Here is a 14,823-nt window from a genome sequence, read left to right as displayed (position 1 = left end):
GCTCTCACAAAATAAAAAACTAAAGAAAAAAGACCCCAACTTTGGCCTGCTATATTTACTCATATAAATAAAACTATGTAAATCGCTACTGATAGGTTTATAAGTATGAGCTACCATAGATAGACTCTCAGAATAGCCCTAAATTCTCTAAAGGTAATTAGCCCAATATAGCAGTAATGCAGTATTAGCAAAACTGTGCTATTTATAGAAAGAGCAATAATTGGGCCCAGCTTTCCTACTCTGATGTACATATGCTATGGTTTAGTCTTTAGGCACAAGAAACCTCTTCTCCTGAATTCTGATGCCAGAGAGGATTACATGTGCTGTAGTATTTCCAGCCATGAGAATTGTTCACAAATACTTTTTTGACACAACCTTTCCTTGGAAAATTATTTTCCCAAAGTATTTTCTGTAATCTTTGGAAGCCTAAGAGGCAATGAAAATGTGCCATAGCTAGCATGTAGAGTCTTACAGTTTGAAAATCGGAGCTGTTAAACCTCTGGTGAGTAATTTTTTCCACCTCCAAATATCATCTCCTCCCTTCTTTCCATGACACTCAGGCTAGCTTCTGCCAGATATCTGTAGGAAACTCCAGCAGTGTTTCCTTAGGTGGGAGAGAATGGTTCCCTAAATAAATAAATAAATAAATAAATCTGTATGCTATCCAATAACTTTTGAGGAATTTCCTGTAACTCCTGAAACAAGAGTTGATTGATTCAATAACAATCATGCTTTTAGGGTTTAAAAAAAAATTAATTTAAGCAATGAGTACAAATTAAGAGAGCCACCAACAGAAAAGAAATAGATACTGACCCTTAGAAGATACTATGTGGATTTTTTTCCTCTTGATACCTGGCAGAAATTTGTGTCAAGAAGCAATTCAGTCATATTACTTCTGGTTCTAACTAACAACATGCCAGAACTTCTGCAGCTTTGTCCACACCTAATAACTACATTAGAGTGACTACAATTTGGATCACAAGGACACAAGGACAATCAAACCAGAAAAAAAAAAAAAAACAAAACAAAACGAGTATTTGAGTAATGGAGAAAACACAAATTCGTCATCTGTAAAGGTATGTTTCAAAAAGAACTGGCTCAGTTTGAGCTGGAATGGGTTCCTTAGGCAAGACTGGAAGACTAACGTCACTGAAAGTCAGTCTTGCACAAAATTTCTTCAATTTCAAAATCTCAAAAGCCTCAGTGCCAGAGGCACATACCAGAGTAAGGAATACAGGAAGACTAAAGAGGAAGGAACAAGAAAAATATTATGATAAACTTGTAAGAGCTTCTGAAGAAAGGGAATTCTTCCTAAAAAAAGACTTTACCTCTTTGGGGGAATTTTGGTGCTTTTTTAATTTATAATATGATGTTAATATATGCCCTAACTTTGGAGATATTTTCTTAGAAGAGATAGAAGTAACTGTGAAAAAAGCTCAGGCTGGCAATAACCCTCCACTATGCTCTGCAATTTAGATAAGAAGTGATGCAGCTGGCCAGACTTCACTCTGAGCAAAGAAAGAGCTTAAGTGGAACATCTGCATGCAGACACCAGCACTGCGAGAACACTTCAGGAGCACAGACGGTCAGACAGCACAAAGAGATTAATTATCTTTGAAACTAATCTCAGGGAAAATGACATAATAAATTGCACATATTCATCCCACTCATATGCTTGAATAAATTCCCAATCACTAACCAAACAACACTGGAAGGCAAAAGCTTGCATGTTTTCCCAGTCTGAGGTTCTCTCTTGTTACCAGTTTGAGGAAGGTAATTACATCCCAGACCAAGTTCAGTAAGCATCTCAACATGGAAACACAAAGAGCTCTTTTAGGTTTGATATTGAAAGAAGCCAGGCTTTTCTTTATTTTCTGCTCCATCTTCTAAACTTTTAAGGGATGTCTATTTTGACTCTATAAATAAAAACTTTTTAAAAATTAAACTGGCACCTGTTAAGCTTGGTTTTACAGCAGTTGGCTCAAAAAAAACCCAATTCTATTCCCTCTGGCAAAGACTAGAGCTCTCTAAGATCCTGATGCAGTGTGTGAAAGGCACCATGATTCCACTGAGCACTAAGGACAAACGTAGGCATTGATTTGCCAGGTTAGATATGCAGCAAAGGTCTTCTGGTTATTCAGTACCTACAGTTGCTCCTTTATTCTGCAGTAAGACACAGGAAACAGCCTGAACTTGAACATCACCAAAAAAACCACACTGAAATGTGTATGGACAAATGCTGAAAAAAGTAATTGAGCTTGTTTTTGAAAAACACCCTTAAGAAGGGTTGTAGAACACCAAGGAGGCAGATTTCTTCTGGAACAGTAACTTCAAACCCAAAAATCTTGTTTCAGCAGAGATCTGGTTATATTCAGAGAACAGATTTTTCCAGATTTCTTTTCACACAAAAAACTATCATGTTTAGTACTGGCATATAAAGGATGAGTAACCAACAATCCAGAGTCAAAATTATCCAATTCAAGAACTGAGTAAGAGGCAAACATCTCATTATTTGAGTGTAAATTCACAACTACTATCAACTTACCAATATTCCCAAAAAAGCAAGATCCACACTATATTTTATGCCTATAGACATGTGAATATTCAGGTACTCTTAACTGTACTAGAACCTATGGGAGACATTCCTAATGGTCAGGATTAAATTTTACTGAAGATCTTATCAACAAGAAGGAATTCCAAATGTCTTCTGGATTTTTGCTGTGCAAAATTATAGAAGTTTTCTTATTTAGATGACAAATAACTAGCAAGGGCTTAGTCAGATCATGCAATTCTAGATATGATTGAAAATTAACATCTACAATGAATGCATTCTCTCTGTGCAATTAGACAATAATTAAATGCTTAGGAGTCAAAAAATGTTAAGAGAAAATGTTGGAAAACAAACAATAATCCAGGAAGTGACTTGTTCAACTGTGCAACTTCACCAACATTGAGAGCTTCGTGTTTTCCTGGCAAGCAATTAAAGAATACCTTCACTAGGACTTTTCTAGGAAGGGGGGAAAAGAAAAAGATGGCAATATTCTCAGATTATAGGAAACAATAACAAAGATGCTCAATCATTTCTTGCAAGATCTTTTTACTTAAAAAAAGTAAGGGAACTTTTTTACTAGATTACTTAACTCACGCCAAGTAATCATGAACAAGTTTTGCTCTTTTTCTAAACAAGCAATGAGATGTCAGTATCAATAAAATTATCAACATCTAGTATACCAGAAATGTTCCCATAAAATCTGAATTTCGCAATATTAATTTCACAAATTTTTGATCACGATTCACCTTTCAGCTCAAGAAAATCCTGAACACAAGACTCTTATAAGGGTCATCTTCATTAACCACTGCTCTCAGCTGCCACTCTACAAAGGGAACTGATCAAGACACAGCCTTGTTCCAGAACCAGCCGAGTGCCACCCTGAATTTATAGCAGCACCTACACAGGAAGAAGTCAGCATCAGATCAGGGCCCTGGCATCCACAGTGAGGATGCTTCCAACCAGATTGTTTCCTTGCTGAAGAAACTCAAACCTGAATTTAAGAATAAGTATGGTTTAAGGCTAAAAAATGTTTTAGCTTCAAATAAGTTTTGACTCCCAGTTTATACCCAAAATATTGTTTGGAATGAGTACATATATATGACTGAAACCCCAGTTTAAAGATAACAAACAGAGAACAATATATTTTCTGCATAAGCTCTAGAGGAGCAGGAGGGGAAGCATCTTTCTACTACTATGAATCATAATAATTATGTGTGTTTCTTACCTGTTTTTTCTATGAAAAGGTGGCAAAAGTGTTTATCAAGCTCCCTCCCAGCTAGCATCAAAAGCATGAGGTGCCTAGGTCCAGAGTCTCCCACATGCATTTAATTCTTGTCTCATCCTCTTCTACTGGAAATCTTTGACCATTACAGAGTCCGGACACCTCTATAACTATAAAATATAAAAGAAATACCTGGGCCCCCCAACAGTGTCCTCTTCAAACTGATACCAGAGAGATGCTCACAGCTATGTCACTCCTATGTAGATAAATGTTGGTTAAACATGAAACTGTCATACAGCAAAGGAAGAAGACACAAATTTGCATTTTAAACACTTTTGCTCTGAAATAAGGTCTTAAAGAGTTTTAAAGTAATAGCATGTTCTTCACTAGATAAAATAACCCTTAGGATTCACAATCAGAGTGGTATCACACTATGTACAGTCAGCATGGTCTGACACAGCCACTGGGAACACAGGGCTGGTCTCCCCAGCAAGGCACAGAACAAAGTGCCTGCTGTGGTCAGCAGGAGCTCCAAGTGCTCATCAAGTTTTGGTTGCAATGTAATGTTAGGGCTCCCTGTCAGTAGGATTGGTAAGAGCATTAAAGATTTTACCAGGCAGTTACAAAATTTCAATTCACACAATGATTGAGAGCAAAAGAGACTTCTGGAGGTACCTTGTCCAACTCCCTGTTCAGGCAGAGTCACCTAAGAGCAGGCTGCTCAGGACCACCAACAGATGACTTTTGGCTATCTCCAAAAATGGATATTCCATAGTCTCTCTGGGCAATCTGTTCCAGTACTCACTCACACTCCTAAAAAAGTGTTTCTTTATGGCCAGAAGTCTGTACTAACAAAGCCCATTAACATTATTATTCTTCCTAATAAAAAGTTTCTCAAGAGAGACACTGGGAATTTTGATGAAAAACAAAAAAACTGAAAGTTGTTCTAGGAAATCTAAGAAACTAAGTCTGTTGGTGCATGCCACTGCCATGTGGCACAAATAAATGGTACAAAAGAAATCAGAAGTTCAGAAGACCAACATTTGTGTGGCAGACAATTACATCATTCTAAGTGCTTCATCTGAATACGCAGAAGAAAGGTTTGGAACAGTTTTCAAATCCCAAGCTAACCACTCTGGAAGACAGCCATGCTAACATGCCTTAATTTAACAGGCTGCACGCCTACCAACTGTTGAAAGTACATTTGTGCTGGCCAGACTAAAGGAAGAATTTATTCACAACATTCCGTCCTGCGTGACATCATGAAGCCAATACAAGTTCTAAAATACTCATATTATGATATAAATCTGTATGCACTGCTTCTTTAAATGTTTTGCTTCTGTTTTTATAAACTGATAATACAGGATTTAAATTATAGGCTTTATCTCTGACCAAAAGAAGTGTTAGAAATTGCTGTAGCCAGAACTACTTGCAGATTTCACAGTTTTTAGCCAGAACATTGAAAATGTGGAATGTCTTTCAGCACCAGTTAAATCCTTGTTTAAAGACAGCTCTTGCAATTCCTTTACACTAACTCAACTCCCTATGAAATTTCAATTAAAAAAAAGTTAAAAAGGTTTTCAGAAGTCTAAGTTTGAAAATATACTCACAGTGGCAGCATGTACCATTTTAATTGTGTATCATATTGGTTTCATGTATTTAACATATTTAAGAAGACATTAAAACATTAAGAAAGAATAGTCCTTGTAAACTACTAAAAATTCTCATGATAAGCCTTTCTGCAATTTAACAGAAAGTAAGACAAATCTACACCAACAGGATTTTTATCTGCAACAAATGCCTGGTTTGAGTGACTTGTATTTAAACAGTCTGAACAGAATTAGAGGCAGCCAATTTTACCTGTTTTCTATAATTTTTCAGAAGAAATGTACAGGTGATTGAATATGCCCAAGTCCCAAAACACTAAAAGAGTTTATCTACAGATGGCATCTCCAGTAAAGTGTTTTCCACAGAAGGAAGCCTAATTTGTTCAGTTCACAAAGAAGACGGAACTTGTGACATTTCCTCATTTCCTTCCATACTGATGTATCTCTATTCTAAGCACAGAAGACTTCAAATATTACAAAGGAGTGAAAACCCTGCTGTAGGAACACACCTGTGATATGGGAGGCAAACCAAGTTGAACCAGGTTCACTTTCTGCAGAAAACTGAAGTCACACCTGCAGCATTAAAAAGAGTCAGATTTTAGAACCTATTCAGATCACATTTTCCAGCTATAGAAAAACAGGATTGTTTGGGTTTTTTTCTCAATCATTTAGACTGAACAGACATTGTAGTGTTAATCCTCAAAATCTCAGTTACAATTCCATCTCTATTGCAATATTACAGTATTATCCAGATTAGCTGTCTTTCCTATCTAGGACCAGTACTGTGGCATCATCAGATCACATTTAATGAAAGCAATTATCAATTTTCTTCACATCACAGATTACATTCCTCCACTATTCTCCTTTAATTATGTTTCCTTTTTTTTGCTCCAATAACAATCAACTTTTCTTTATTTTCAAAGCAGAGCAGAACTGACCAAAATACTGTTGGAAGTTACGATTGGCTTTTTTAAATTCAGGTTAGGAGCATAATATTTTCCCTTTTCTTCCTGAGCTATCATTCTGATTATCTAAGTAACAGCAGGTACTTGGTTTTCTGGACCCCAAAATTTTCCTCATAATTCAAAGTTCCTTAACATCTGCAACAGCAATCAAAAAGATGGAAATTATTAATAAACACCTGCCCAGCAAACAATGCAGATGCACCACTTGATACTGACACTACACTAAATTCCATTTTCATAAAGATTTAGAGAAGCCATAGCATTTCCATGTACTTCATGATTTGTGCAACAGGTCTTTGGAAATTTAAAGCCCTGAAGATCCCTATTTTTGGGCATTCTGACATTGCAATTCAAAGGAAGTACACAAAGAGCAATAACAAAAATCACAGAGACACCTCCCACACTCCCAAGTTCAGAGTCATTAAGAAAGAACTGATATCACAAATCACTTTCTTGGGTACAACATAAAACACTCACCTCAATGAATGTACTAATCATGGTCTTTCCAAATCTCAAAGTGTCATCAATATATTCCTATTTAAAAAAAACAAGAAAAAAGTATATCAGGTTTTGTAAGCAAGATAAAAGTTTTATAATAAAAGATAAATCAAGTCCATTTCATAATGTAATAGAAGTCAAATCATGCAAAATATGTCCTCTACAGGTAAAGAACAATTATAAGGACTACAAATACAAGATGAGAGGAAATTAAACAAAATTTTACTGATAAAAGTATTTATTATAGTAACCTAACTTCTAAATTGGTTCCTCGAGCAATGCCCAGAATAACTACTCACTGAATTCTGTTCCCTTTATAAACAGAAGAAACCACCCCAAATTCTCATTTCTGCCAGACTAGAAATAAAGCTTATTTTACCCTTTGAGCTAAGTATTCCTTGTGCTGTTAAACCCACCACCTGTGCTCAAGAGTCCAATGTGGATCTGAACTGATCATCCCCAAGAGCAAATAGAAATTGTCTCTCAAATTGATTCTTTCACCTTGAATAAGAGACTTGGCACAGAGCCAAGTGTAATTGCCAACAGGTTGGGTATTTGCCATTAAAAAAAAACCCAAAAAGCAGCCTGTGCTGAGACATCCTGTAAAGACACTAAACACCATCTCTTTCACATGCCCCATGCTGATTTCTAGACATCCTTCTTTCCAGCTTCCAGTCTTAAAAAAAGGTGCCTTCTTAAAGGTACATAAAATTATTTGTATGCAGTGTGAATCTTAAAAAACACCTTATTTTCTCTGTAACCAGAAAATGCCACTGTCTTCCCAAGTGGAACTGGAGAGACAATTAAGTACAACATCAACAGTCAGAACTCTAACTTTTGCATGTCAACTCTTGCCCCTTTTCGAAAAAAAATGGGGAAAATTATACATTTAAGGTTGCCAAGTGTTGTTACAGAAAGGAGAGAAAAATTATAATGTCCCGCCATGCAGTCATGTATTTCACCTTTATTATAGGTGAAACTAGATTTAAAAGTATCTCAATACCATACATCAACTTTAGTATTTGTTGACATCCCCATTAAGCAGTATATTTGCATATCTCCTTTAAGAAAAAGGACATACTTTCCTCCTCTCCTTTAAGAAAAAGGACATACTTTCACCACATTTACTGTCATTCTAGGCTAATGCTGCTCTTCAGACATTGCCGTGGTTCACAGCCTATTCAACATTTCAGTCAGAATCAAAGTCCCCTTCTGGAAGATGCTGTGCCAAATAAATCCGTGTCCCCATCGCATCAACAATCCACTCCAAAAAGTGCAGCAACCTAACAAACACCATGTACCTGTCCTAGGAGTTGGATGTATTAGTACTGAAATAAGAGCTCAAGTCACAGGAGAACCATGGCAGAGATGTAACTGAAATCAAGTAAGTGCTTTTATACATTGAAGATCTTTGTACAATTAAAGAAACTAAGCAGAAACATAAAAGTACATGAATTAAGGTCAAGCACAAAAACTGTACTAAGATACAAAAGCTGCAAGGAATAAGGAGGATAGGAAGCCAAACCAAGAAAAAAGACAAGTACTAGACATCCTCACCACTTCACCTTGTCTCCCTAAGCTTCAATTACAATAAATTGCAGGTGTTATTTAACAGTGAATTGCCTCTGTTTCAGGACAGGACGTTAGAAAGGCAATGTAGCTTTGGTTCTGCTTTTTAAAAGTCAGTTCTACTTTTAAAAAGCCATCTATATAAGGAAATCTCCGCCTATCTCTACCTATTCTACCTATAAGAAAAAATAAGTGTTAAGAATTAGCATGGTATGCTCAAAAATAGGTGGAAGCGAAATGACAGTCTTTCCCAGACATTTTGGCATACAGATGAAGTTTCTTTCCCAGCACCAAATCCTGTCAGGATCAACACTGGTACTGCTTCTACTGAACTTCTGCAGCCTGCTCACACCATCTGCAGAATCTCCTCATCCTCTTGCCCCAAGAAATGCTTTCTGTTTATTTCATGTTCCATGTAAGCACCATTTTTAGTCACTACCCCTTCAGCATCCTCAATAAAATTTTCCTTCCTATTGGGAGAAAATGAAGGAAAAATGAAAACCATATTCCATGCTTATATATGTTGTGGAAGATAAATTTAGCCTCACTTCTGATTGTGTTCTACAAGCAAAGTTGTCTAAATCGGACTACCAAAAAACATAAGAGAACTCATAAGGCTCCTCTAGGACTACCACATACCACTTCAGCAGCAGCAGATCACCAGAACATCTGTACAAAAACTTCTTGACTTTACAAAAGCTTTCACATACACAAAGTCTCATAACTTCCCTTTCATATGTGGATAAGCAGGAACAAAAAGTGCACTTCAGAACCACTACCTGGGCAGCTCACATGAAACTCAGCGTATTGCTGCTGCCCCGTGGTAACTCCTCATGAGGGACAGAGCACCAAGTGAGAGGATTCCGTGCTGGTGCAAGCCCAGTGCAGCCGTTCAGACAAAGATCCCATGTACACTTGAAGGTAGCCTAGAAACACAAAGCACAGGCCCAGAGCCTGCCCATGTCCCAGTGCTGGCAGGCAGAGTACAGGCAGGCTGCACGAGCGTGCCTGGTGATGTGCTAAGCCACTCAGCAGAGCAGCAGATCCCAGCATGGACGCCCAGGCATGCGGGGTCCCATGTGTTCAGTGCCTGCCTACTACACACGGCTGCTGGCTCCCGGCAGCACGACAGAACGTGCTCAGAGTGTCACTGCAGAGACTGCCACTCGCTTCACAGACACTCAAATCATCCCACTCTTCCTCATTCTGGTCGTCTCTGCCACACTATTTCACAAAAGGAGCTTGGGGCCGCAAGAAATCCCAGCAAGAGATAGGAAAACTATCACCCTCTGAACTGTGGTTCTGACTGCTACCTTCTCTTTTCCCATGTCCTTTAAACATACTTCACAGAAAGAAGTCTAAAAAACACCCTCATCCCCTCACAAACAAAGCTCTAAGTGTCAGAAGGCAGAGCTCTACAAGCAAAGGCAATGTAGCTTTGGTTCTACTTCTAAAAAGTCAGTTCTACTTAAAAAAAAACCTTCTTCACTAACCAACAGCAACCAATAATATTCCAGTCTGACCCCACAGCAGGGTTTAAGGCAGCAGTTAAAGCAGGAAAGCAGACAGACACTTTCTACACAGGACACAAAACACCAGCAGCATTACTTTCAAGACCAATGCTTTCTGCATCCAACATCATCCATAAGCAAAAGAACAAGTAAAAGCCCTTTTGAGTAGCACAACAATATCATAAAGAATAATATGGGTATTAATTGACTCCTTTGCTGTTCAGTGCTTGACAAGCTAAGTTAACATAATGAATATTTAGGCAGTTTAGAACTTGCACTACAGGGATGTAGCTGAATGTGGAAAGTATGAATGCAGTAAGATAATCCAGTTAAAAATCTCAATAATCCTCCATCCTTATAGAGGAATTATAGCTGTGCAATCAAAACTGGAGACAAAAATTCCTCCTCAGAAACACCTGATTATCTAGTAATTAAGATGTGGTAATATTATGAGTATAATACAGTGTCTACAGGACACTCAAGCCAGCTATTACACAAGGCCTTGCTAAGAACATGACGTTCCTTTTAACATAGGCCAACCATAGCAACCCTATGGAAAACACTACAGTTGATCTAGACCAGTGATAATTTACTTGTTCTACTGGCTACTGGTAGTCTTCTTGCTTTTAAACCGTAACAAATATACCTCATCCCATGGTAACTTGCTAATTTCCTTATTCTTTCAGAGGTGATTTTTTTTTTTTTTTTATGCAGCAAAAGATTTTTTTTTTTAATGCAGCAAAGCATATTCTAATACTGTAAAGATATTAAGAGAAATAAGGGTGTGGCAAGAACCCAGGAAAAAGAAAACTGTTTATCAGTCTGAATCTAAGCCAAACACTTCCTGGTCATAATAAATGTCTGAAGTAGAAGAATCATCCAGAACTCTACTGCCAATCACTTTCCCCACTTCATTCTGTTCTCATACTTTGAGGCTAAACTCCATCAATATCTCAGTTTACTAAAAAAGCTTATTACTGTAAGAGCGTATTGTTCAGGGAGAGGCTTAAGTAAGTTTATCAAGTAAACTGTGTTGTTACACACTTTAATGACTGGAGGAAGAAAAAGCAGAGAAGGCATTATGCCAAGAATATGCTGCCTCTTTAATGCCTCTCTGTGGAAATCCAAAATGAATAACAGAAAACTGTAAAAATTAGGATTACTTAGATTTTCACCAACAGAATTTGTTTGCTAAAATGAATATAGGAAGTCTATAACAAGTCCCACCAATAGACAAATAAACAAATATTCCAAGCAAAACCATGCAGTCTTTGAATTATAAATGAAACAAAAAAAATTGCCAAATCTGAAGAAGTGCACAAAAGCAAAAAACCTGCTTTCCACGCCTTTGCCTTCTAAACTACATCAAGCCAAACCACTTCTTTACAGGACAGACCATCCTCTTTCACTGTAGTGTTTGACATTTATGACATCCAGCTAAAGTATCTTCCTTCTGCCTTGAAATACACACTTGAAATGGCCAAAACCTCACCAAAACCTTAAGTCAAAACCTGAAGGTTTTGGTTGACTTTTTTTTTTTCTTCTACTCCAGGCCAAAGGCCAGCTCTTGTCCTCTGTGTGTTACTACTGAGGTGAGCAACCTCCAGAGTTCAGAATCAGGACTCCACACCTCAGGATAGTGTTGTCATCACAAGGCTAACATCTAGCTTTGCATGCAGCAAGGACACAGTCCAGTCCTTCAGTGAAACTTCCCCACTTTGCAGAAATAATGCAAGTTTCAGAGACAAAGGCAAAACAGAAAGATCATAAAAGCACTCAAACACGTACAAGCATAAGCAAGAAGGAACTCGATGTTACAGTGCAACAATGTGGGCACTCTCCCTAACACAAATCAAACTGTGGCTGAAACAATAGTGGCAACTTGGAAGGTTTTCTTACTACTAATCAGGTTTTTACTCTACTTCTAACTTGATAGATACTCTTACCACTAGATTCATTAGAGAATTTCCACTTCTTTCCCTTTACTTTTGATAGCTATGCAATCTCAGATGTCCAAGACAATAAATCTCAAAGTCTTGCATTTGGAAAAGAAAGATGTGAACTTACAAGGAAGATGAAGAAAGACTTCTTATCAGGGCATGTGGTGACAGGATGAAAGACAGTGGTCTGAAACTGCAAGAGGGCAGATTTAGATTGGACATATGGATGAAACAGTTGGACTTAAGGATCTCAGAGGTCTTTTCCATACTTAATCATTCTGTTTCTTTGATCCAGATCAATGCAGTGTCTCAGCCAACTTACCTTTTCACTGGAATACACTTGTAAAGCACTGTAGTTTCCCAAGTATCTTAGACCTCACACCAGCCTCCTGGGAGGCCTTTTTAAGCTCCTATGGTACACAGAGAAATGCTGTCCCTTTACGAAATGCTTACCCTATTACGAAAAGTCAAATGTAAAGCGTCAGCTTGACTGTTACCGTGCTGCTCACCTATTTGCATGAAACTGTACTTACATAAAGGGTTTTGTAATCATGCATGTAATACTATGCACCTAATGTGAACAGCAGCACAACCACACCGTCTCAAGGAACAGTGCGTCCTTACAACTATAGGCAACACAAGAAACAAATGGACAGCACCTGTTGCCTACTCTACCTGTAGCTCACACATCTCAGCGGCGCTGAGATTCTGTTTCTCACTGCCACACAGCTCCTCCCGTGGAGCAGCCCGCCCGGCCAGCGGGACCCAGCTCGGTCCCCCCGCACTGCCGCTCAGCGCTCCTATGGGATACGCGTGCTCTCCACCGGTTCCCCCCGCTCCACACCCCCTCGCACAGACGCGGCCGCAGCCCGCGGCCGGCGGGGACGGCAGAGCGGAGCCCCGCCGGGGGACCGGATCCGGTCCCGCCGCCTCCTCCCCCGCTCCGGGCTAGGGCCAGCGCCGCCCCCGCTGCGCCCCTGCCCGGCCCCAGGCGGCCGCCCCTCGGAGAGCCCAGCTGCCGTCCCAGCCCCGCTGGGGGTGGGGGTGTCTGTGCCCCCACCCCCGGACGCTCTCCCCGTCCAAGGCGGGCGGGGGCCGTGCCGCACTCAGCCCCGCACCCCGCCCCGGCGAGCGACTCACAGCCGGCCGCCGCTTCCCTCGCTGCGGTTTCACGGGGAGCGGGGGGGGGGGGGGGGGGGGGGGTACGTGTCACAGCCGCCGTTCTGAGGGAGCCCCGCGTGCCCCCTCCCCGGCGGGCCGGGGCCGGCAGCGGGACGGACCCCGAGGCACAGGAACGACCCGCGCGCGCAGCGTCCCGGCAACGGGAGAGCCCAGGCGCGAGGGTTACGTAACCTCGGCCCGGCGGGCGGGGGAAGCGGGAGAGCTGTGCCCCCCGCGACCGCCGCTCGCCGCCCCCTCCCGCCGCTCCCCACGGGTCCCCCGGCCCCTTCGGGCCGCGCGGAGCGCGCCCGGCGGGCCCCCACTCACCGCGCGCGGCGCGTCCCGCCGGCCCGGCGCGTCCCGGCTCGGGCTTCATACGGGCAGAAACGTGACCGGCCGCCGCGCGCCCGCCCCGCCCGCGCTCCCATTGGCCGCGGCCGCGTGACGCCAGCGGGACGCGCGGGCGGGGGCGGGGCGCGCGCCGCTGCCATTGGCCGGGCGGGCCGCCGCTCACTTTACATAAGCCTCACGTGTGGCACCATGTTTCCACCGACAGCCGCGGCCGCCTCCAGAGCCTTCCCCGCCGCCGGCCCGCCCCTCCCCCGATCCGCCGCGGCGCACTCACCGCCAGCCCCTGCGCCGCCTCCCGCCGAAGCCGCGGTAGCTCCGCTCGCCCGCGCCCCCCGCCCGCCGCCGCCACGGGACCGCCGGGCCGAGGAGGATGGATTGGGGGGCGGCGGTCACGTGACACCCTCAGGGAGCGCGGCTCCGCCCCCGCCCGCTCGGAGCCGCGCGTGACGTGTCGCGCGCGCGCGGGCAAGGACCGTTGGCGGCCGGGGCGCGCGCGCCGAGCCCGGAGCGGGCCCCTCCGCGCGGCGCGGCCCGCCCTGAGGGCGGGGGCGGCCCGCGCCCGGACAGCGCCCGCGCAGGCGGCTCCGCAGCCCTCGGGGGTCACCCCGCCGGCGCTCGGTTCGCTTACATAAGGCAGCAGCGCCCGTATCCCGTTTCCTGGTGCTGTCGCCCGCGCTGGGTGCACGCCCTGAAGTTTCGAAAGTGCCTCTGCGTATTGTTCAGCAGGCGCCGGGTCACAAAGCAAAGGGCAGCGCAGCAGAGCGTAGGGCTGCAGCTTTCTCCCGCACCGGCCGGCAGCATCGGTCTGAACAGCTACAACAATGATTAAAGTAAGAATTTCCGAGCTCTTATTAAACGTATATACTGTTCTCGGCAACACTATTTCTCCATGGTAACACGTTACCATACAATTGCTTTCCATTCCGACTGTTTAAAGAGTCATGTTTAAAAACTTCTCTGTTTAAAGAAGTTTTTCCGCTTCTGTTCAAGCAAAACATTCGAAGACCATCGACACTTCCCATCTTACAGTAATAAAGAATTTAATGAATTCTTACACATCGGTCGCACAGGTTCGCACTCGGGCCCCTGCACCATCCACGCTACCCTGGTGAGAGAACCTGAGCAGTTCAGTGAGATAAGCCAATAACCCATGGCTAAACACTGCGGCCCTGCTCCAGTCTCCACATCTTCCAAGGCTAAGCAGAGCAATCAGTAACTGAGAAATTCATGTTACTTTATGCATATTCTGAGCTTCCTCTGTCTCCACTGTAGTAGATGGCTTTGCAAAGAAGGAACAGAGGATGTGCCAAAGCCACATTCAGGCTGACAGCGTTTTACACTCACTGCATGCATGCAGTTGCTCCATAGGATGAAGCACAGGACAACCATCAGTGCTTCCACTGTTTATCTGCAAAATGAGGTTAATGCCACTTCCCTCCCTCACTGCG

At 42.5% G+C, this 14,823-nt stretch overlaps 1 protein-coding gene across 11 annotated transcripts in view; it reads right to left on the bottom strand.

Annotated features, from left to right (window-relative positions):
* Positions 1 to 13,839, bottom strand: part of PER2 (period circadian regulator 2) — a 46,789-nt gene extending 32,950 nt beyond the window's left edge. For 2 of the 11 annotated variants that reach the window (XM_053952173.1, XM_053952175.1), the window contains exons 1-4: positions 13,004 to 13,225; positions 6,823 to 6,879; positions 5,890 to 5,953; positions 3,777 to 3,937 (exon numbers count right to left, since the gene is read on the bottom strand). The gene's annotated coding sequence lies outside the window, so the exon portion shown is untranslated. Of the gene's footprint in view, positions 1 to 472; positions 628 to 3,776; positions 3,944 to 3,965; positions 4,030 to 5,889; positions 5,954 to 6,822; positions 6,880 to 11,990; positions 12,057 to 13,003; positions 13,228 to 13,351; positions 13,411 to 13,649 lie in introns of those variants that run through there. The other 9 variants (XM_053952171.1, XM_053952168.1, XM_053952169.1 and 6 more) reach the window with 9 other exon arrangements.
* Between the last annotated feature and the right edge of the window lie 984 nt (positions 13,840 to 14,823).

This window comes from Vidua chalybeata, chromosome 10 (assembly GCF_026979565.1).
Source record: "Vidua chalybeata isolate OUT-0048 chromosome 10, bVidCha1 merged haplotype, whole genome shotgun sequence".
Taxonomy (NCBI): Eukaryota; Metazoa; Chordata; class Aves; order Passeriformes; family Viduidae; genus Vidua; species Vidua chalybeata.
This window is presented reverse-complemented; position numbering and strand designations above follow the sequence as displayed.